The sequence below is a fragment of the Microcaecilia unicolor genome, chromosome 12 (assembly GCF_901765095.1).
Source record: "Microcaecilia unicolor chromosome 12, aMicUni1.1, whole genome shotgun sequence".
NCBI classification, from domain to species: Eukaryota; Metazoa; Chordata; class Amphibia; order Gymnophiona; family Siphonopidae; genus Microcaecilia; species Microcaecilia unicolor.
This window is the reverse complement of record NC_044042.1, coordinates 106,731,817-106,755,077: the sequence shown is the minus strand read 5'-3', so window position 1 is coordinate 106,755,077 and position 23,261 is coordinate 106,731,817. Positions and strand designations below refer to the sequence as shown.

The 23,261-nt window shown below is 47.9% G+C and overlaps 1 protein-coding gene across 2 annotated transcripts in view; it reads right to left on the bottom strand.

The window, feature by feature from the left end:
- MPP3 (membrane palmitoylated protein 3) overlaps positions 1-21,028 on the bottom strand; it is a 178,200-nt gene extending 157,172 nt beyond the window's left edge. For both annotated transcript variants that reach the window (XM_030221016.1, XM_030221015.1), the window contains exon 1: positions 20,787-21,028. The gene's annotated coding sequence lies outside the window, so the exon portion shown is untranslated. The remainder of the gene's footprint in view (positions 1-20,786) is intronic.
- Positions 21,029-23,261: the final 2,233 nt, after the last annotated feature.

The following is a 23,261-nucleotide window of genomic DNA, read 5'->3' as shown; positions in this document are numbered from 1 at the left end:
TTTGAAAGGGAGATTTTAGTACACGCCCACAGCCCCACCCCCACTTTGCACTGGCTCCACCCCCTGGCACACCTTTCAATTAGCTTTCAGAGGCCAAAGCCTCCTGCCTCAGGTCAGTATAATGCTGTTATGGTATCTTCTCCTGACCTGAGGAAGGAAGTATTGGTCTCTGAAAGCTAATCAAAAATATTTTAAAATCAGTGAAGGTATCACCTTATTTTCTATTTTGTGTTTTATTTGCATTTATAGTAGAGAGGTGTGGTAGCCGTGTTAGTCCACTCTTAAAGGTTATCAATAGAAATCAATCAAAATAAAACATGGAAAAGAAAATAAGATGATACCTTTTTTATTGGACATAACTTAATAATTAATAATTGAACATAACTTAATAAATGTATTAAGTTATGTCCAATAAAAAAGGTATCATCTTATTTTCTTTTCCATGTTTTATTTGGTTTGATTTGCATTTATAAAACTGTATTAACACAGCTATCATATTACTTTATCCTAAATTGAAAATAAAATTATTTTCTTTACCCTTTGTTGTATGGTCATTTACTTTTTCTAATTGTGTACTCCCAGTCTCTTGATTCTGATTTGCTTCGTCTTCTGTTAACTCTTCTGTCAGGGTTTCCTGGTCATTTGTCATTTTTCTCTCCTTTTTCTTTATTTTCTTCAATATTTTTCTGCCTCTCTCTCTCTGTCCAGATTTAATTCATTCTTACTATCCATTCTTTAATTTCCTTCATCTACTTATGGCTTTTCATCTTTTCCTCACCCTTGTTCTCCCTGTGCCCCTTCCTCTTATTCTCCAGTCTTTCACTACTCCCCTTTTCCATCCAGAAGCTCTCTTCTTTCTCTCCCCGTCCTTCCAGTGTCTCCCCTCTTTCTTTCTGCATCCTTCCATCCAGCGTCTCCTCTTTCTCCCTACCCTTCCATCCAGCGTCTTTCTCTCCCCATCCTTCCACCCATTTACCCTCTCTCCTGATCCTTCCATCTAATGTCTCTCTCTCCCCCCTCCTTCTATCCAGTGTCTCTCTTCTACTACTACTACTTGACATTTCTAAAGCGCTACTAGGGTTAAGCAGCGCTGTACAATTTAACATAGAAGGACAGTCTCTCTATCTCTCTATCCCCGTCTTTCCACCCACTGTCTCTCTATCCTTTTACATACATCATTTCCTCCCTCTTTCTCCCCATCCTTCAATGTCTCTTCTGTTTCTCTCACTACCCTTCCTTCCAGCATCTTCCCTCTTTCTGATCTCTGCCAGTAAAGCCGACAGCCCATGCCTGAAGGCTGTCTGCGGTGCCACGCTTGCTTTTAAAAATGTTTTTTTGTTTGGTAGCTCTTTTTTTTGTTGTTGTTGCGGCCGCTGCTGCTCAACAGGAGAAGCAGCAGCGGCCGGAAATGGAAGAGGGAGCTAGCGCTGCGTGTTTCAGCAGGAGACTTTCCCCGCTTTGGTGGGAGTGCGGGAGATGACCAGCCAATGCGGGAGACTTGGCAGGTCTGTATATGACTTATTTATATCAGAAGATAGAGGGGTATCGACTGCATAATCCTGCCAAATTTCAGCCTCAGGTATGGACTAATTACATCTTTTTAAAAAATTAGAAACGTTTATCAGTAAAAAATTAACCCCAGAAAGTAGTTACTCCACTTTAGGCACCTGCAGATTTTAGACTGAAGAACATGAAAATACATCAAAATTGTGAAAAAAAATTGCATAGACTCATTCTACTGACCCTGTAGCACACAAAACCAACCGTGGCTTAGCAGACAAAAGACAGGCCTGTTTTTTATGTGGCCTCATTTGACAGCTAAACCTGGTCAGTTAAGCTCCGAATATTGGGACTTAACCGGTTACGCCCCCGGAGCACCCTCAACATTGCCGGCTTTATTTTCAGCAGCGATAACCGGTTAAATACCACTAAAAATAACTAGTTATCTGCCGAGATATTCGTTAACCAGGCGGTAGCCGTTCCTGGCCCATTACTTGCGTTGAATATGGCTGGTTTGTGTTCTGGTATTTAATTTCACAGCTGTAAGTAACCTATGTTGGTTACTTACGTCAGACGGGGGCGGGCCCAGGAGCAAAGGAGGACGTCCTTTCCTCTTGGGCCCGCCCTTGTCTGACGTAAGTAACCTACATTGGTTACTTACGTCAGACGGGAGCGGACCCAAAAGGAGAGAGACGCGAAGGAAGAATGGGCGAAGACAGAGGCGTCAGCTGATCTTCTTGCCCGTGCAGCGCCTTCACATAGAGGTGAGAGGCGCTGCACGGGCCCGGTAAGAGGGAGGGGGGAATGGCGGCGACGACCCGCGGAGAAGGCAGGGCACAGGGCGGAGGGTGTCAGGAGGCGGAGCTGTGGGGTTGACAGAAGAGTAGAGAGGAATGGAGGGGGGCCGGCCGGGGCTTCTAAAGTAAGGATTTCGGGGGCATAATCGAACGGGGACGACCATCTCTAAGGACATCCCTGCGAAGGGGCAGGGAAACCGCTATTATCAAAATAAGATGGGCGTCCATCTTTCATTTCGATAATACGGTCGGGGACACCCAACTCTCAACATTTAGGTCAACCTTAGAGATGGTCGACCTTAGAGATGGTCGTCCCCAGTTTTCGGCGATAATGGAAACCAAGGACGACCATCTCAAAAATGACCAAATCCAAGGCATTTGGTCATGGGAGGAGTCAGCATTCATAGTGCACTGGTCCCCCTCACATGTCAGGACACCAACCGGGCACCCTAGTGGGCACTGCAGTGGACTACATAAATTGCTCCCAGGTGCATAGCTCCCTTACCTTGTGTGCTGAGCCCCCAAAACCCACTCCCCACAACTGTACACCACTACCATAGCCCTAAGGGGTGAAGGGGGGGCACCTACATGTGGGTACAGTGGGTTTTGAAGGGCTCACATTTACCAGCACAAGTGTAACAGGTGGGGGGGATGGGCCTGGGTCTGCCTACCTGAAGTGCACTGCACCCACTAAAACTGCTCCAGGGACCTGCATACTACTGTCATGGAGCTGGGTATGACATTTGAGGATGGCATAGAGGCTGGCAAAAAAAAATTTAAATTTTTTTTTTTTTTAGGGTGGGAAGGGGTTGGTGACCACTGGGGGAGTAAGGGTAGGCCATACCCGATTCCCTCTGGTGGTCATCTGGACAGTTTGGGGACCTTTGTGAGGCTTGGTCATGAAAAAATATGGACCAAGTCGACCAAATGCTCGTCAGGGCCAGCCTTCTTTTTTCCATTATCGGTCAAGGACGCCCATCTCTTAAGCACGCCCCAGTCCCGCCTTCGCTACGCGTCCGACACGCCCCCGTGAACATTGGTTGTCCCCGCGACGGACTGCAGTTGAGGACGCCCAAAATCGGCTTTCGATTATGCCGATTTGGGCGACCCTGAGAGGACGCCCATCTCCCAATTTATGTCGAAAGATGGGCGCCCTTCTCTTTCGAAAATGCCCCTGATTGTGTTTCTAGAAGTGGGCACAGTATGATTTGAAACAATTACAGTTGTGGGGCTTTTTAATGCAAAGGTTTAGTTGTACTGCAGCTGTAATAGCTTCAGTATCCACAAAAGACAGGTATTTTTTAAAAATATATAAATACACCCGATTAATCACAACTGCACATCATTAAACCCCCTTGGAAGCCGGAGAAAGTACACTTGAAAATATATACTTAAAATATGATGATGTGGTTCTTAAAAAGTGGGACCTAGTAGTAACCAGCTGCCAGTATGTCACATTTTCAAATCTGGAAACTGGTTTGTGAGCCCTTGGGCCACTGCTGAGAAGCGGCAGTGGCAGGCAAAACCACCCCACACCAGGTGCAAGGCAGAACTCTGACAACAGTTAGGCTTCAGCTGTACCTGGCCACTTTCCACCAGGAGTTGAGCTCCCAGCTTCAGGTGGCCGACAGGACTTTGCAGGACAGGGCAGGAGCTGGATAACAGCAAGGCAGCACAGGGACTGAGTGTCAGAGGGGAAAGGAAGGAACATGGGCAGCAAGGCAGGAAACTGGGCTAGACAATACAACACAAGGCAGGGACAGGACAAGCTAGGGGACAGAAACTGGAAGCTGCAAGCAGCCACTGAAACAGGGAACAAAACACTGACTAACAAGACACAGAACTAAAAGCTGCAGAGCAGCCAGCAGGATACAAACAGACAAGGACTAAACATAAAACTAAAACCCACAGACAAGACTAGCAAACTAACAACAACCCAATCTAACTACACACTGACTGGCTAGAACAGACAAGAATCAAGGCAAGGATTCAAAACTAGGCAGCAGAGCAACAAGCACTAACATACCAGGGCCTTAGACGCAATGCAAAGGCAAACGCAGAAAGGTTCCAAATGGCTAATAAGCCCAGCAGGCAGCTGAGACTCAGGTGCAACAATCACCAGGCAACTAAGGGTCAGGCAGCCTGGAAGATCCGGACTGGACTGAGCTGAAATCTGGAACGGGTGACAGCACACCAACAATCTAATACAGCCAACACACAGAGACAGAGACAGAACTAACCCACAAAGAACAGACAGAAGCCAGCTCAGAAGCTGACCACAGGAAATAAGGTGAGTCTGAGAGGGGTCACGGCCACAGACGTGACACAGTAACATGCAGCCTCTCAGACTAATTCATGATGTTAAAATATAAATCATGGAGACTCTTTAAAAGGTGTTTCTGCTCTACAGAACATCAGGACTTGCTTAAAATCAATGGCTACAGTAGATGTGAATCGCTTATTTACTCCTTCCAAAAATACTAGGACTGGGGCAGTCAATGAAGCTATTAAGTAGTACATTTAAAATAAAGCGGAGAAAATATTTCTTCACTCAACATGTAATTAAACTCTTTTTTCACGGAGAGGGTGGTGGATGCTTGGAATGCCCTCCCGTGGGAGGTGGTGGAGATGAAAACGGTAACGGAATTCAAACATGCGTGGGATAAACATAAAGGAATCCTGTTCAGAAGGAATGGATCCTCAGGAGCTTAGCCGAGATTGGGTGGCAAGAGCCGGTAGTGGGAGGCGGGGATAGTGATTGGGAGGCGGGGCTAGTGCTGGGCAGACTTATACGGTCTGTGCCAGAGCCGGTGGCGGGAGGCGGGACTGGTAGTTGGAAGGTGGGGATAGTGCTGGGCAGACTTATATGGTCTGTGCCAGAGCCGGTGGTGGGAGGCGGGGCTGGTGGTTGGGAGGCGGGGATAGTACTGGGCGGACTTATACGGTCTGTGCCCTGAAAAAGACAGGTACAAATCAAGGTAAGGTATACACAAAAAAACTAGCACATATGAGTTTATCTTGTGGGCAGACTGGATGGACCGTGCAGGTCTTTTTCTGCCGTCATCTACTATGTTACTATGTTACAGTCAATAGAAATAGAATAAAATAAAACAGAGAAAAGAAAATAAGATGATACTTTTTTTATTGGCCTAACTTAATACATTTTTTGATTAGCTTTCGAAGGTAGCCCTTCTTCATCAGATCAGAAATAAGCAAATTTTGATAAGTAACAGCATATATAAGTGAAACATCAAAGTATTTCCGTGACAGTCTGAAAGGATGAGGGAGGGGTGGGCTAGGTGAGAAACAGAGAGGGCTGAGTGGATGGGGACAGGGAGATATGCATGGTGATCAGAGGGTGACAAAGCAGAGAAATTTCATGGTTTATAATGGGCTAGAAAACCCAGATCTTTGTTAAGTTCTGTCTGGTGGGTGTCAAAATATTTAATCATTTTGAGTTCAATCGTTCGTTTAAGACAAAAATTTTGCATCTTATCCTCTCGCTCGCGGTGTTCCACATTGCTTTTTAATATTTTCATGAATCCCCTTGCTCTACCGATACAGAATTTGGGCACATTACTATGTATTGGACCGTCAACCTCTACAATTCTGCTTTGAGACGGTGGCAGATTGGCTAAGAAACAATCAGTTGGCTCTCCAGACAAAAAAAAGAGTGGCCTGTTGAGTTGCAGGTCGCACATCTCCTTCCAATCCTTCTCCGGTTCTCTTTGGTCATTCAGTCAAAATGGTACCTTTCTTTAAATACTTAGGGGTAATATTGGATTTGCAACAAATTTGAAAATGTGGTGAAATCAGGTTTTCACGCTCTTCCGTCAAATACGCTAGGTTAGAAACTATTTGGATCATAATGCTTTATTCCGTTTTGTTATACCTTTGTCTACTGTTACTACAATTATTGTAATGTCATCTATGCAAGTACTACTACGGTCAATCTTAAGCACTTGCAGACCCTGCAAAATACCGCAGCCCGTTTGACAAACAAGGTTAAACGTAGGGACCAGGTAATACCTTTATTGAGTCAGTGACATTGGTTGCCAGTCGAACATAGGGTAAAGTTTGAAGTCTTGGTTTTAGCCCATTAGGTTCTTCATAACGGCAATCCTAGTTACTTAGCATCATTAACAATCCCATAAGTACATAAGTAATGCCATACTGGGAAAAGACCAAGAGGTCCATCGAGCCCAGCATCCTGTCCACAACAGCGGCCAATCCAGGCCAAGGGCACTTGGCAAGCTTCCCAAACGTACAAACATTCTATACATGTTATTCCCGGAACTGTGGATTTTTCCCAAGTCCATTTAGTAGCGGTTTATGGACTTGTCCTTTAGGAAACCATCCAACCCCCTTTTAAACTCTGCCAAGCTAACCGCCTTCACCCCGTTCTCCGGCAACGAATTCCAGAGTTTAATTACGTGTTGGGTGAAGAAATATTTTCTCCGATTTGTTTTAAATTTACTACACTGTAGTTTAATCGCATGCCCCCTAGTCCTAGTATTTTTGGAAAGCGTGAACAGACGCTTCACATCCACCTGTTCCACTCCACTCATTATTTTATATACCTCTATCATGTCTCCCCTCAGCCGTCTCTTCTCCAAGCTGAATAGCCCTAGCCTCCTTAGTCTTTCTTCATAGGGAAGTCGTCCCATCCCCGCTATCATTTTAGTCGCCCTTCGCTGCACCTTTTCCAATTCTACTATATCTTTCTTGAGATGCGGCGACCAGAATTGAACACAATACTCAAGGTGCGGTCACACCATGGAGCCGTCCCATATATGCCTTCACGTCTTCTGCATTATTTAAATTAATGGTCCCCTCTCAGGCCCAAGGTACACAAGATGGAAAGAGACCAGGAACTCGTCTTTCTTTTTCCTTGCTCTCACACTATGGCATAGCCTGCTCCTTTGTCTTCAGTCTCAATCTTCATCGACGCAATTTAGAATAGGTCTTAAAGCACATATCAATCTGTTGTTTGCTGTAAATGGTAGGTGGATGCAAAAAGGATTATGGAGAGCATACAACTGCGTGAAAAGGTGTACTTACTTATTTGTCTGTGTCTGGAGAAAATGGGCTGCTTTCCTGTCTAGCAATGGAGTTCCTTCCTGCTTCTATTCTATAATTTTACTGTTAATCTGACTAGACTTGCATTTTAAGTAAGTGAGTGTGACTGTTGCGCAGACTGGATGGACCATTCAGATCTTTATCTGCCATCATCTACTATATAACTGTGAACTGGGCTTCTCTGATTCTTGGCCTGCTCCTCCTCCATTCCTAAACCCCCCTCACCGGCCTCCCACTTAGCCATCTATCCCCCCTTCAATCTGTTCAGAACTCTGCTGCACGTCTCATATTCCGCCAGAACCGATATATCACCCCTCTCCTCAGGTCACTTCACTGGCTTCCGATCAGATACCGCATTCAATTCAAGCTTCTCCTTCTTACCTACAAATGCACTCAGTCTGCTGCCCCTCACTACCTTTCTACCCTCATCTCCCCTTACGTTCCCACCCGAAATCTACGTTCACAGGACAAATCCCTCCTCTCTGTACCCTTCTCCACCACCGCCAACTCCAGGCTCCGCTCATTCTGCCTCGCCTCACCCTATGCTTGGAAAAAACTTCCTGAGCCCTTACGCCAAGCCCCCTCCCTGCCCATCTTCAAGTCTTTGCTTAAAGCCCACCTCTTCAATGCTGCGTTCGGCACCTAACCCTTAACGTTCAGTAAATCCAGACTGCTCCATTTTGACTGCCCCTATCGGACTGACCGTTCATTTGTCTCTTAGATTGTAAGCTCTTTGAGCAGGGACCGTCCCTCTATGTTAAATTGTACAGCGCTGCGTAACTCTAGTAGTGCTTTAGAAATGTTAAGTAGTAGTAGTAGTAGACAGGTATACTCACTGCAGTTAAACAGTAAATAACAGTTCTACCTGATATCCTAATTTCTATAATCACTCGGCCATTTTTTTTTACTTGTATTTGACATATTTACAAGTAAGACTTTGATGTCTTTCTGTACATAGCAATTAAAAATATTCTGTTAGCTATGCAGTCATTAAGCTCAAATTACGAAGTATGAAATCTGCTCTCCTCCTGGTTCATAATCTGTTCAGTTAAAATCACTTTTTGGCCACAGCCGAGACAGATGTGCCTTTCCTTTTATCCGTTGCTGGGGTGCAGAATTTTCCAGTCTATTATATTCCCTGAACAAATTCATATTTTTCTGTTCTGAAGATCCTCGGGATGTCATTCTCCCCTTCAGCTGGAGCACACTTCTGCACTAGCTTATGACAGGGGCAGCTCTGACCCTTCACCAGACTTCCAGCCCTGACTTCTTCTACCCACAGAAAGTTCCCAGTCAGGTCTTGGCGGACTCCATGGTAGGACCTCAAAAACTACTGGTGCTCAACTATCCATCAGTGCTGGAAGCAGGAGGAAGGCTACAGGACCCTGTGGCTGCCTATGATTGGCAAAAAGCTGAGGCGAAGTGATGCATGCAAAGGACATGATGGGAATGACTATGGTTATGGAGGAAATGCAATAGCCTGTGGAGAAAGAGGAACCTCCCTCAGTGTTCAAATGTTGAATCTTAATCACCACCAGCCATCTCTAATAGTAAATGATGCCAACAAGGTGGTCAGAACTGCACCCACCACAACAGCCAGATTACACCCTTCTAAGCCTTGATAGAAGAGTGAAGATCCTTAAAGGTTTGCTTGGGTTCCATCCACTTTTCTCCATCTCCACTGGTTGGCCAAAGTTGCATCCCCGTTACCAGCTAGGTTACACCCCTCTAAGCCCCGAATGAAGTGTGACGGTTATTTTGTCCATCTATTTAGGTGGTCAAAGTTGTATTTGCCTTATTAGCCAGGTGCCCCCCTAAGTCCTGATGAAAGCATGAAGGTCATTTAGGTATGCTCCGATTCCATCCTCTTTCGTTCACCTGGTTGACTGTAGACCCTGATTAAAATTTATAGGTCATTTTAGTTTTGCTTTGATTTCATCCTCTTTATATACAGGGATTCCCTGTGTTATCCCACACATTTTTGAATTCCATCAGTGTTTTGCCCCACCAGCTCCACTGGGAGGGATTCCAGCCATCCAACACTCTCTACGGAGAAAAGTACTTCCTGATGTTATGTTACGCCTAAGTCTACCACCCTGTAACCTCAACTCATGTTCTCCAGTTCCACTGCTTCCCTGTCTCTGAAAAAGGTTAGTTTGTATATAAAAGAAAACCTCCCAGCTCTGGTTGCTTGGGGCGCAAGAGACCTGGCTAGTAAACTGAACCCCAGTACTTTGCATGGCAGCGTGAACAGTTACAATTGTTAGAATCTACTACCTTTCAAAGTAGACTGAGCTAGGAGACATGTAACACAATACCGCCCAGTAGCATCCATTCCACTGATAACCAAATTAACGGAAGGATTGGTGACCAACCAACTTCCTAATTAAATTCTCCATACTACACAACTAACAATCAGGATTCCGGTCTAACCACAGCACCGAAACAGTGTTAGTTACTCTCATGACTAAGTTTAAACAACTGATCGCAACTGGCTACAACATACTCCTCCTACAATTCGATATGTCCAGCGCTTTCGATATGGTTGATCACGGAATATTACTACACATCCTTGAATACTTTGGAATTGGAGGCAACGTCCTCAATTGGTTCAAAGGCTTCCTAACCACACGATCTTACCAAGTGATATCTAACTCTACCACCTCAGACACATGGACACCTGAATGTGGAGTTGTTATTTCATTATCATGTATTCCCTCACCATGTAACCCCAAATCCTACTGCTATACTTAATGTCTACTATCTTCTCATTTCCACTATCCATGATGTATTGTAAGCCACATTGAGCCTGCAAAGAGGTGGGATAATGTGGGATACAAATGCAATAAATAAAAATAAAATCCCCCCTCTCACCGACTCTCTTCAACCTAATGATGACACCCTTGGCCAAATTACTATCCAATCAAAACCTCAATCCATACATCTACGCAGATGACGTAACGATCTACATACCATTTAAACAAGATTTAATGGAAATTACCAATGACATCAACCAAAGATTCCAAATCATGCATTCATGGGCGGATGCATTTCAGCTGAAACTCAACGCAGAAAAAACGCAATGCCTTATACTCACCTCACAACATAACACGAACAAATTCACCACCTTAAACACACCAAATTTATCCCTTCCCGTATCGGATACATTGAAAATTCTTGGAGTTACCCTCGACCGACATCTTACACTTGACAATCATGTGAAAAATACAACTAAAAAGATGTTCCACTCGATGTGGAAACTAAAAAGGATAAGACCATTCTTCCCAAGAACCATCTTTCGCAATCACTAGTGCTTAAGTCACTTAGACAACTGCAATGCACTTTACGCAGGCTGTAAAGAACAAATCATCAAAAGACTGCAAACCGCCCAGAATACCGCAGCTAGACTCATATACGGAAAAACAAAATATGAAAGTGCCAAACCCCTGAGGGAGAAACTACACTGGCTTCCACTTAAAGAACGCATCACGTTCAAGATATGTTCTCTAGTTCATAAAATCATCCACGGAAATGCCCCAGCCTACATGTTAAATCTGATAGACCTGCCGCCCAGGAACGCTAAAAGGTCATCTCGAACATTCCTTAATCTGCACTTCCCCAGTTGTAAAGGCCTAGAATACAAACGAACGTATGCATCTAACTTCTCTTACCTCAGTACACAGTTGTGGAACGCATTGCCGCGCAGGTTAAAAACTACTTATGAGCTAATTAACTTTCGCAAATCCCTGAAGACCCACCTATTCAACAAGGCATACCAATAAGAGCAGCAACTAGAAATGTAGTACATCGCAACCTTACCTATTATCAACAATGTTCTTGTTATATCTACTTATCTGAAATTCGATTACGCTATTTTCTATCACATCTCCACCGTACCTATTATCAGTAACACTTTCTACCTGTATCTACCTGTTCAATTTTCGATCATACTACCTTCCATGTAATACTAACTGATATCTCCCAATCTATCATCTACTAATACAACACATTTTAAGCCACATTGAGCCTGCAAAGAGGTGGGAAAATGTGGGATACAAATGCAATAAATAAAATAAATAAATCTTGGGAGGCCGATCACCAGGCTTCTTAGGACATCTAGCAGCCCAAAGGCATGGGAAAGGCCAGTGCCAGGGATGCCCACAGGGGGGTTGGGCTCCTTCAAATGGTTGAAAGCTAGCATCTGCACCATTGACCTGGAGAGTTCTCGATTGCTGCAGTTGTCCAGATCTTGCCGCATCTGAGAGTTTGCACACTACAATGGCAGCAATCTCCATCCCTTGGCTTGGCACCCTAGGCAGTCACCCCTCTTGCTTGGCCCTTCAGAGAGCCCTGCATCTTACAAGTACCTTTCACTATCACTGGCAGAGGTGCGTGAAAGCAAAGATGCCAACGTTAGCAAGAAATCACAAAATCAGATAAAGGTAGTGGAAATCCACTGCGCAAGCCCAAGAGCATAGGCGCAGGGGTTAAAATCAGTAAAATATCCAAAACGAAATGGGAAAAGGTTATCCAGGTATCTAATGGTCATCAAGAGTATGGAGCAGAGGAACCCACCATACCACAGTATTTCATACGCAAGTCCCCTTACTCAATAGCCAGAAGTAGTGTTTTAGAACTCCAAGGACTCGGGGCATCATACTAGGTACACACACCATACAATGAAAATTGAAGCCTAGCCAATCAATACAACTAAAAAAAATCACATGAAATAAAAAACAAACAAACATGAAAATTAGAAGACAACTGACAGGCCAGATAGCAATAAGCACACCGCTAAGCCAGTTAAAAGGAAGACTAAAAATAACCTATTGAAAACCAGCAAAGATTATATACACCATCCTGGAAGAGACATCAGAAAGGGAATTTAGGGGCGTATTTACTGAACAATAATGCACGCTACCTACCTCTGCATCCATAGGAATATCAGCTGCAGTGGCAGAAACCTTACACTAGCAATTAGTAAACATGCCCCTTGAGAAAGCCTGCGGGCCAAAGTATCTAGAAGGCCCAGTTAACCAGGTATTGCTGTGCCTCCCCCCACCCCCTCTCTGGTAAGGGTTGGGCAGCAGATACACCTACATCAAGGGTGGTTTCAGGGTAGAGGTTATCAAGGGGGCCAGTCAAATGGCTTGTCCACATTTCCATTTTTGCTATCACTCCACCTATCTCATAGCTAGAATGCATAGGAAGCGAAGGGAGACGGGGAAGAGGAGACGCCTTGCTAGAATGCATAGGGAGCGAAGGGAGACGGGGAAGAGGAGACGCCTTGCTAGAATGCATAGGGAGCGAAGGGAGACGGGGAAGAGGAGACGCCTTGCTAGAATGCATAGGGAGCGAAGGGAGACGGGGAAGAGGAGACGCCTTGCTAGAATGCATAGGGAGCGAAGGGAGACGGGGAAGAGGAGACGCCTTGCTAGAATGCATAGGGAGCGAAGGGAGACGGGGAAGAGGAGACGCCTTGCTAGAATGCATAGGGAGCGAAGGGAGACGGGGAAGAGGAGACGCCTTGCTAGAATGCATAGGGAGCGAAGGGAGACGGGGAAGAGGAGACGTCTTGCTAGAATGCATAGGAAGCGAAGGGAGACGGGGAAGAGGAGACGCCTTGCTAGAATGCATAGGAAGCGAAGGGAGACGGGGAAGAGGAGACGCCTTGCTAGAATGCATAGGGAGCGAAGGGAGACGGGGAAGAGGAGACGCCTTGCTAGAATGCATAGGGAGCAAAGGGAGACGGGGAAGAGGAGACGCCTTGCTAGAATGCATAGGGAGCGAAGGGAGACGGGGAAGAGGAGACGCCTTGCTAGAATGCATAGGAAGCGAAGGGAGACGGGGAACAGGAGACGCCTTGTTAGAATGCATAGGGAGCGAAGGGAGACGGTGAAATATAATTTACTTTATTTTCCATTCCAATTAATCCCAAAAATTTGGTTCAAAGTGAATTACACAAGAAAAGTTCCATACAATTATGACTAGAAATGGCAATACCCCGGTTATGCCCTCACTACCCATAATGTTGCTGAAACAGTCAAGGTCGTAAGATGCCTTCTAAACAATTCATGTGAATCTAAGGTTCAAATGCTACCTGGAAGTTCATTCCAACGATGTGGGTCCCTGTATCTGGACAGGAGAGGAAGGGATAGTATGGATAACCAGAATGGATAAGTCATCTAAAGGGCGTATTTTCAAATCTGTTTATAAAAACACACTTTGAGCTCAAATTTGAAAAAGATGAATAATTCAGAGTGACGTCCAAAGATGATATTTCCTTTTTCACTTTCCTTCTCTCCCAAGAACCAGAGAGCTACACTTCAAATACCAAAAGGCTACAGCAGAGATGGCCTGGCACAAGAGAAAACAAAGCAACAGCACCTATGGCCACTTAACTGGTGCTCAAGATACACATCAATACGTGGCTCCCTTTGAATTGTGGCTCCCCACAACCTGGTGATTTTAAGGACTTGGGCATCTGTGCTGCAGCCCTGCCCTGCTCCTTCCTCTGCTCTACAGCAACTGAAGCAAATTCAACAAGCCTGAAGTGGAATAGGCCACTTATTCATGCATGAAAGGTGACAGAGTGTTAATTAGAGCATTTAGAAAAAAGAGCAGCACTGCTCCCATGGTGGGGATGCCTAAACAGATCTTTTACAGGGGGCACCTGCTCTGTCTTTGGTTCTAGAAAGGGAGGCATCAAGCCAAGTGCCTAAACAGATCTTTTACAGGGGGCACCTGCTCTGTCTTTGGTTCTAAAAAGGGAGGCATCGAGCCAAGCTAGATGGTCTTAATCCTCACATCATGGGAGGCCTCAGCAGTCCTGGCTTCTCAACCAGATTCTGAACTTCATCTGCTGCTCAATGGAGGAGGGTGAACAGTGGAGTGCCGCAGGGATCTGAATCGGGACCGGTGTTTTTTTAACATATTTGTAAATGATATGGAAATCGGAATGACGAGTGAGGTGATTAAATTTGCAGATGATACAAAGCATTGTTAAAACACGAGCGGGATATGAAATATTGCAGGAAGCCCTTAGGAAATTGGAAGACTGGGCATCCAAATGGCAGATGAAATTTAAGTGGACAAATGCAAGGTGATGCACATTGGAAAGAATGTGAATCATAGCTACCTGAGGCTAGGGTCCACCCTGAGGGTCAGCAGTCAAGAAAACGATCTATGTATTGTTGGAGATAATGCGCTGAAATCTTCTGCTCAGTGTGTGGCGGGAGCGGCGATAAAAGCAAACAGGATGCTAGGAATTATTAGGAAAGGGATGATGAACAACACCAAAAATATTATAACGCCTCTGTATCGCTCCATGGTGCGACTTCACTTTGTGTATTGTGTTGATTTCTGGTAGGTCTATCTCAAAAAAGATATAGCGGAATTAGAAAAGGTGCAGAGAAGAGCAACCAAAATGATAAAGGGGATGGAACTCCTCTCGTATGAGGAAAGGCTAAAGAGGTTAGGGCTCTTCAGCGTGGAAAAAAAGATGGATGAGGGAAGATATGATTAAGGTCTACAAAATCCTGAGTGATGTAGAATGAGTAGAAGTAAATCAATTTTTTTCTCGTTCCAAAAGTACAGAGACTAGGGGACACTTGAGGAAGTTACATAGAAATACTTTTAAAACAAACAGGAGAAAATATGTTATTTTACTCAACGAATAGTTACGCTCTGGAACTCTTTGCCAGAGGATGTAATAACAGCGGTTAACGTATCTGGGTTTAAAAAATATTTGGACAAATTACTGGAGGAAAAGTCCATAGTCTGCTACTGAGGCACTGCTTGCCCCGAGATTGGTAGCATGGAATGTTACTGAAAAATTGTGTTTCTTCCAGGAACTTGTGACCTGGCTTAGCCGCTGTTTGGAAAACAGGATGCTGGACTAGATGGACCATTGGTCTGACCCAGTATGGCTACTCTTATGTTCTTACGTAGAGGGCACTGTGGCACCTGCTGCTTTAAAACAGAGCTTACCGTACCAATGTCACACCTGCATGGTGTTATGGGGGTGAGGGAAGGAACAAAGTCATCCAAGTACAGAATAACATTCCCTAATTCTCTTAACTACGTTTACTACTAATGTATATTTTTCTTATGACTTGTAATTCTTTATATTGTTACTATGTAAGCCGCATTGAGCCTGCCATGTGTGGGAAAGTGCGGGGTACAAATCAAACCTATAAATGGCAAGTGACCGACTCACCTGCAAATGCGCAGTAGAGACTTCCCTCTCTGTCCTGCCCCCGCGGCGAGACGTGATGACGGGGGGAGGGGAGCGGGACAGAGAGGGAAACTGCGCGGAAGGGGAGGGAGGGAACCGCTGATGTCGCTACCGCTCCCCCCCCAAGGTAGCCGCTACCGCCCCCCCCCCCCCCCTTCACCCGGCCCGGGCCCTCTCTTCGTTATTCAACTTACAGCAGCGCCGAAACAGCAGCAAGCAGCTCAGCTTCAGCTCCCGTCGGCCTTCCTTCCCTGCCTGTGCCCCGCCCTCGCCGACGTGACGTCACACGAGGGCGAGGCATAGGCAGTGAAGGAAGGCCAACGGGAGCTGCTGCTTGCTGCTGTTTTGGCGCTGCTGTGAGTTGAATAATGAAGAGAGGGCCCGGGCCGGGTGAAGGGGGGGGGGGTGGTGGCGACTCCGGGGTGGGGGGGGCGGTAGCGGCTACCTTGGGGGGGGAGGGGACATGGGAGGTCTCAGAAGGAGGGGGGGGCCTTGGAGCTGGGAGGGCTGGACTGAAGGGGGCCTTCCAGCTGGCTGGGAAGAAGGCACAGGGGGGGCCTTGGAACTGGGAGGGAGGGAAGGGGGCCTTGGGAGCGAGGGTGGGGGGCCTTGCAGCTGGGAAGGGGGGAGGACTGGAGCCTTGGAGCTGGGAGGGAGGGCAGGGGGGCCCTTACAGTTGTGAGGGAGAGCAGGGGGCCTTGGAACTGGGAGGGAGGGAGGGCCGGGGGCCTTGGGAGCTGGGGGGGAGGGCCTGGGGCCTTGGAACTGGGAGGGAGGGAGGGAGGGAAGGGGGCCTTGGGAGCTGGGGGGAGGGCCTGGGGCCTTGGAACTGGGAGGGAGGGAGGGCGGGCAGGGGGCCTTGCAGCTGGGAAGGGGGGAGGACTGGAGCCTTGGAGCTGGGAGGGAGGGAGGGCAGGGGGGCCCTTACAGTTGTGAGGGAGAGCGGGGGGCCTTGGAACTGGGAGGGAAGGGGGCCTTGGGAGCTGGGAAGGGGGGAGGACTGGAGCCTTGGAGCTGGGAGGGAGGGCAGGGGGGCCCTTACAGTTGTGAGGGAGAGCAGGGGGCCTTGGAACTGGGAGGGAGGGAGGGAAGGGGGCCTTGGGAGCTGGGGGGGGGGGCCGGGGGCCTTGGAACTGGGAGGGAGGGAGGGAAGGGGGCCTTGGGAGCTGGGGGGAGGGCCTGGGGCCTTGGAACTGGGAGGGAGGGAAGGGGGCCTTGGGAGCTGGGGGGGAGGGCCTGGGGCCTTGGAACTGGGAGGGCGGGGGGCCTTGCAGCTGGGAAGGGGGGAGGACTGGAGCCTTGGAGCTGGGAGGGAGGGCAGGGGGGCCCTTACAGTTGTGAGGGAATGGGGCCCCTTACAGTTGTGAGGGAGAGCAGGGGGCCTTGGAACTGGGCGGGAGGGAGGGAAGGGGGCCTTGGGAGCTGGGGGGAGGGCCTGGGGCCTTGGAACTGGGAGGGAGGGAGGGAGGGAAGGGGGCCTTGGGAGCTGGGGGGGAGGGCCTGGGGCCTTGGAACTGGGAGGGCGGGGGGCCCTGCAGCTGGGAAGGGGGGAGGACTGGAGCCTTGGAGCTGGGAGGGAGGGCAGGGGGGCCCTTACAGTTGTGAGGGAATGGGGCCCCTTACAGTTGTGAGGGAGAGCAGGGGGCCTTGGAACTGGGCGGGAGGGAGGGAAGGGGGCCTTGGGAGCTGGGGGGAGGGCCTTGGAACTGGGAGGGAGGGAGGGAGGGCAGGGGGCCTTGCAGCTGGGAAGGGGGGAGGACTGGAGCCTTGGAGCTGGGAGGGAGGGACAGAGGGGGCCTTGGAGCTGGCAGGGAAGGAGGATGGCAGGGGGCCTTGCAGCTGCAACGGGAGGGGGGCCTTGGGAAAAAAAACATTCCAATACGCGCCCGTTTTAACAGGCTTAACGGCTAGTATAATAAATAAATAAATATCAAGCCCACAAACTGGAATTTGCTGAAATAGCACCTGTAATCATACCTCAGCATTGTAACAAGTTCAAAATACAATTTAAATCAGTAAACTAATTGAACACATCCACCTTCCAACAGAACACCAACTTATAAACATATTTTATGAATCTTTGTTTTGCAGTCACCATGGGACCCTTTTATAAAGGTGCACCAAAAACTGGCCTGCGGCACTGTGGGTGGGTGTTTTCTGTACTCCATCTGGAAAAAAGGGATTATTTTAATGGGCTAAAAAATGCTGCGTGTTTTTAGCGCATGCCAGATTTGGAATTACCACCCGGGGCACACGGTAGCCGAGCAGTAATGCTGATTTGGTGTGTGCTGGACGCACATAGGACCTTATATGTCTTTTTAAAAGGGCCCCTAAATAACATTTCACCAAACAGCCCATGTGAAGGGTACTTTCCTTATATTAAACACAAGCAACAAAGCCATTTTGTGAAAAATGAAACGGGCCCTCGTCTAAGCGATTTCTCCTCTCTCCCCTGCCCTCCCATCCAATCCATGTCCAGTGATTCTCCTCTGTCCTGCCCACCCACCCATGTTTCGCGATTCTCCCCTCCCATCCATGTCCAGCGATTCTCCTCTGCCCTGCCCTCCCATCCATGTCCAGCGATTCTCCCCTCCCCTTCCACGGCCAGTGACTCTCCCCTCCCCTCCATGTCCAGCGATTCTCCCCTCCTCTCGTTCCTGCCGCCCTGCCTTTAAGCCGTTCATGTTACCTCAGGTCGCAGCGGAGGCAGGTTCGGCTCGCGTCACCTCCAGCCTTCCCTTGCCTTCCCTCTCAGTGTCCCGCCCTTCTCTGACGTCATTTCGTCTTTCCGCGAGGGCGGGATACTGAGAAGAAAGGGAACGCTGGAGGCGAGCTGACGTCAGCTCATTTGCATGCTGTTACGAACCCAGTCAGCCATCCAGGGCAGCAGAGTGACCAGTTATTATCTAGTCAGTCCAAAGAGGTCAAAATGGTTTTGAATTCTTTCTCCCCCTCCAGAGTTTGACAGGTGATTAAAAATTTCACAGGATTTTCTCTTTCTAGCAAACCTTTCTTTAAACTAGAAAAGGAATTACCTTAATTGTACAGCCCGTACAGTGGTCATTTTCTTCTATAATGTTAGCTACCACCAGAAGGCTTATTTCCAAAACCCGCCAAGTCCACCTTTGGCAAATTCAAAGGATATTGTTATCTGAGATTAAAAGTGTGTTTCTCATTCACCTGCAGCCAAGTTAAAATCAGAAAAGTCCAGAGAGATATTAATTCCAAAACCAATTACGTCTTATACCAGGTAGCATGGCATAGTATGGCATGCCAGTTTTGTCACCTGTACTGACATATTTTGGATCAGGAGGCAACAGAAGAATGTTTTGCAGCTTAAACTACAGTTAAATATTTGAATACGTTGCATCTAACATATATGATTCAATTTCAAGCTTTGCACTACCAAATCACCTAAAAACAAACAATTCATGAAATAACTAACTTTCGCAAAGCATTGAAAACCTCTCTCTTCACCAAAGCCTACAACAAGAACCCATAACCAACTTCAACACACCACCACTCCTCTCTTAATATGACTATCTTCTTCCTATAATTGCTTGATTAGATAGTAACATAGTAGATGATGGCAGAAAAAGACCTGCACGGTCCATCCAGTCTGCCCAACAAGATAACTCATATTTGCTGCTTTTTGTGTATACCCTACTTTGATTTGTACCTGTGCTCTTCAGGGCACAGACCGTATAAGTCTGCCCAGCACTATCCCCACCTCCCAAACACCAGTCCCGCCTCCCACCACCGGCTCTGGCACAGACCGTATAAGTCTGCCCAGCACTATCCCCGCCTCCCAACCACCAGTCCCGCCTCCCACCACCGGCTCTGGCACAGACCGTATAAGTCTGCCCAGCACTATCCCCGCCTCCCAACCACCAGTCCCGCCTCCCACCACCGGCTCTGGCACAGACCATACAAGTCTGCCCAGCACTATCCCCGCCTCCCAAACACCAGTCCCGCCTCCCACCACCAGCTCTGGCACAGACCGTATAAGTCTGCCCAGCACTATCCCCGCCTCCCAACCACCAGTCCCGCCTCCCACCACCGGCTCTGGCACAGACCGTATAAGTCTGCCCAGCACTATCCCCGCCTCCCAACCACCAGTCCCACCTCCTACTACCGGCTCTTGCCACCCAATCTCGGCTAAGCTCCTGAGGATCCATTCCTTCCGAACAGGATTCCTTTATGTTTATCCCACGCATGTTTGAATTCCGTTACCGTTTTCATCTCCACCACCTCCCGCGGGAGGGCATTCCAAGCATCCACCACTCTCTCCGTGAAAAAATACTTCCTGACATCTTTTTTGAGTCTGCCCCCCTTCAATCTCATTTCACGTCCTCTAGTTCTACCGCCTTCCCCTCTCCGGAAAAGGTTCATTTGCGGATTAATACCTTTCAAATATTTGAACGTCTGTATCATATCACCCCTGTTCCTCCTTTCCTCCAGAGATCAACCTGTTAACCTTGTTATTTTTGACATCTTTGTAACACCAATTGTATTTCTGTACCCTGAAATGGTGATGCTATTACGGGTATTTGTAAGCCACATTGAGCCTGCAAACAGGTGGGAAAATGTGGGATACAAGTGCAATAAATAAATATAAGACCGACATAGAATGAAATGCATAGAGTTCTCTAAAATTCAACTTTTTGTTTTGTTTTTTTACATATATAACACATAACCCACACAAGAATTCAAACAATACTTATAATGATCACGTTTTAGGTTGTTTAATGTATATTTTACTCCATCTCTTCTGAGGAACAAAAAAATGATACAGCTAAAATGGACTTACCAGGTCTGGTTTTGGAAAGAAGCCCTTGAGTTTATTCTGGCTTCTAAAGAGGGAAGTGAATAGCAGCAGAGCACATGCAGCACTGAAAAATGAAAACAGCTGAAAGGCAACAACCGCCCTCTGTCAACCACAGGTAAGCTGCAGATGCATTGGACAATTTAGCCATCAATGGAGGCCCGACAACCACATGAAGCAAAGAATAATATCAGGTAACTTTGTATTCACGGTTCATTTACTGACAGATACGTGCATCGCTGTGGGCCAAAAAAAAACAAAAGATCTCCCCGTGCAAAACAAAATGTAACCTCTGTGCATCAAAATAAACCTGCAATCAATGCAAAACACACATCACATTGCAAATTACCTGCAAAAGAAATGAGAAGGATGCACTCAGGATTTATTATTGGCAGACTGGAATGTCCTCACAGGCCTTTTCCCCCCACACACGAAATAACATTGTTTTTCGCTCCCCTCTCTGGGCTGCAAATGCCACAGCCCAGCCGAGAAAGAGAAAGCTCGCGCTCCCAGGGCTGAGGTGGTGCCCGACGGCCGGCACGCGCTCCCCTCCTCTGCCTCGCGCCGGGAAGCGGGGCGCGCGGGCCTAGGCCAGCCTGTAGGAGCGGCGCGCGCCTGCTTGCCTTCTCGTGCCCGCGCGGAGAGGAACTGGGGCGCTAGCGTCCCTTCCAGCTTTCCTACGGGGATCGTCTCAAGTGAAAAGGGCTAGCCGGTCCTGGCTTTGCATTTGCACCAGTGCATGCAGGGAAATGTAGTTCTGATTTCCTTAAAAGCCAAACTGTAGACCCTTGCAAGCAATTGAGCAATTTGTTCAGTTGACTTGGGAGGGAGTTGCAGGGCCGGGCCAACACGGTAAGCGGGGTAAGCACCGCAGGGGGGCACCTTGCCGTCGAGTTGTATTTCAAAAAAAAACCTTACCGTGTTGGTCAGGGCCTCCTCTGCTCCATCCCCGATTCCCCGGCGCTTTAAATTTACCTCGCTCTGCCTCCGACGTCTGCGCAGCATCAGTGAAAGCGCTGCCTGTCTGACGTCTCTCCACCAGCCTTCCCTTTGCTCGTTTGTTCCCTCTGTGTCCCTCAAGGAAATGATGTCAGAAGAAGGCGGGACACAGAGGGAACAAACGAGCAAAGGGAAGGCTGGTGGAGAGACGTCAGACAGGCAGCGCTTTCACTGACACTGCGCAGACGTCGGAGGCGGAGCGAGGTAAATTTAAAGTGCTGGGGAATCGGGGATGGAGCGGAGGAGGCTCAGGCCAGTCAGGTTCGGGGTGGGGGGGCGCGCCACCAGAGACCCTAGGCACGGCCCTGGGGAGTTGGCCACTTTAGGTCAAATGCCAGTATGTACGACAGGTGCCTTTTGCCCCCCCCCCCCCCCTCCTCCTCCAGCATCCTTTTACTTAGGGAAGGTGGAGGGAAATTAAGGGGCCCTTTTTACAAAGGTGCGGTAGGCTACCACAAGGCTAGTGACCCCCCCCCGGCAGTAATTTTGGATTTGGTGCCCACCCATACCACCTGGACAAATTACTCTTTTATTTCTTACCACGCACGGTGTTTCTGACATTAATCAGCAGTTGGGGTGTGCTGACCAGTCACCGTGCGTATACTACTACTACTACTACTACTTATCATTTTTATAGCGCTACAAGGCGTATGCAGTGCTGCACAAACAAAGAAGAAAGACAGTCCCTGCTCAAAGAGCTTACACATGAGCTCTTACCTCTAGATCAACGGGTGGCATTAAGGGCTCAGGCTATAAATAGGCACGCGCTGGTTTCAATTTTACCGCAGGCCTTTTTCCCCCGATGCGGTAAAAACTGGCTCCACACCACCGCAGGCCACTTTTTGCCATGGCTTAGTAAAAGGACCCCTAAATGTTAAACAAGGCTATGGTGAATGTAGGAAGTGGTATTGAAATGCTAATAGAAGTGGAAACCCCCTTGGGAACAAGACTAACAAATGAAGCATGCAGCAATCCGGCTAAGAAGCCAGATGGTCAGTGAAATTGACTGAAAGAATTTATTCCAGCACCCTCAGTAAACAGAAAGCATATGTTCAATAGAAGTCATTTTGCATTGACGAATGATAATCCTATATAATAATTCTCACCTCCAACGTTCTGATGCTGCCTGGGACCGTGGCTCCCTCGGATGTGGTCTGCTACCTGCGGTAGATAACACTGACGTCATACATCCCTTCGAGTATGCTGCTTTCCCTTCTCTTCGCTCTGACTCTGGTCCCGCCCTTGCGCAAACAGGAAATGAGGGCGGGACCAAACTCAGAGCGAAGAGAAGGACAGGCAGTACACTCGCTGAGTCTGTTTGCTCTTCAATGCTGCCGACGGGACCCCGGTAAGAGAGGGGGAGAGGGGGGTTGACGATTTTAGAGGGGAGGAGACTGGCACTCGGAGGGAGGACAGAGCGAAGGAGAATGACAGAGGGAGGAAGGGGGGCCTGCAACTCGGAGGGAGAACAGAGTGAAGGAGAGTGACGGAGGGAGGAAGCCATGGAAAACGGAGGGGAGGAAAGGGGGCCGTGGGACTTGGGGGGGACAGAGGGAGAGAGGGAGGGAGGGAGAGAGGGGGGGAACCTTGCTAGCGCCCGTTTCCTTTCATACCAAAACGGGCCTTTTCTACTAGTAAATAATACTAGTTTTTTTAAAGTATCAGACTGCTAATGGTCACGTGATGCTGTGAGCAGGACAGGTTGTGTTAGCCCCCTCGTTTCGGACCCCAAGTTCTACATACCAAGTTGTGCCTTATCGTGTGGACATTATGTGGACCAAGGTTTGGCGAAATCCAGCAACCGCGTGGCTGGAAAACCACAAAG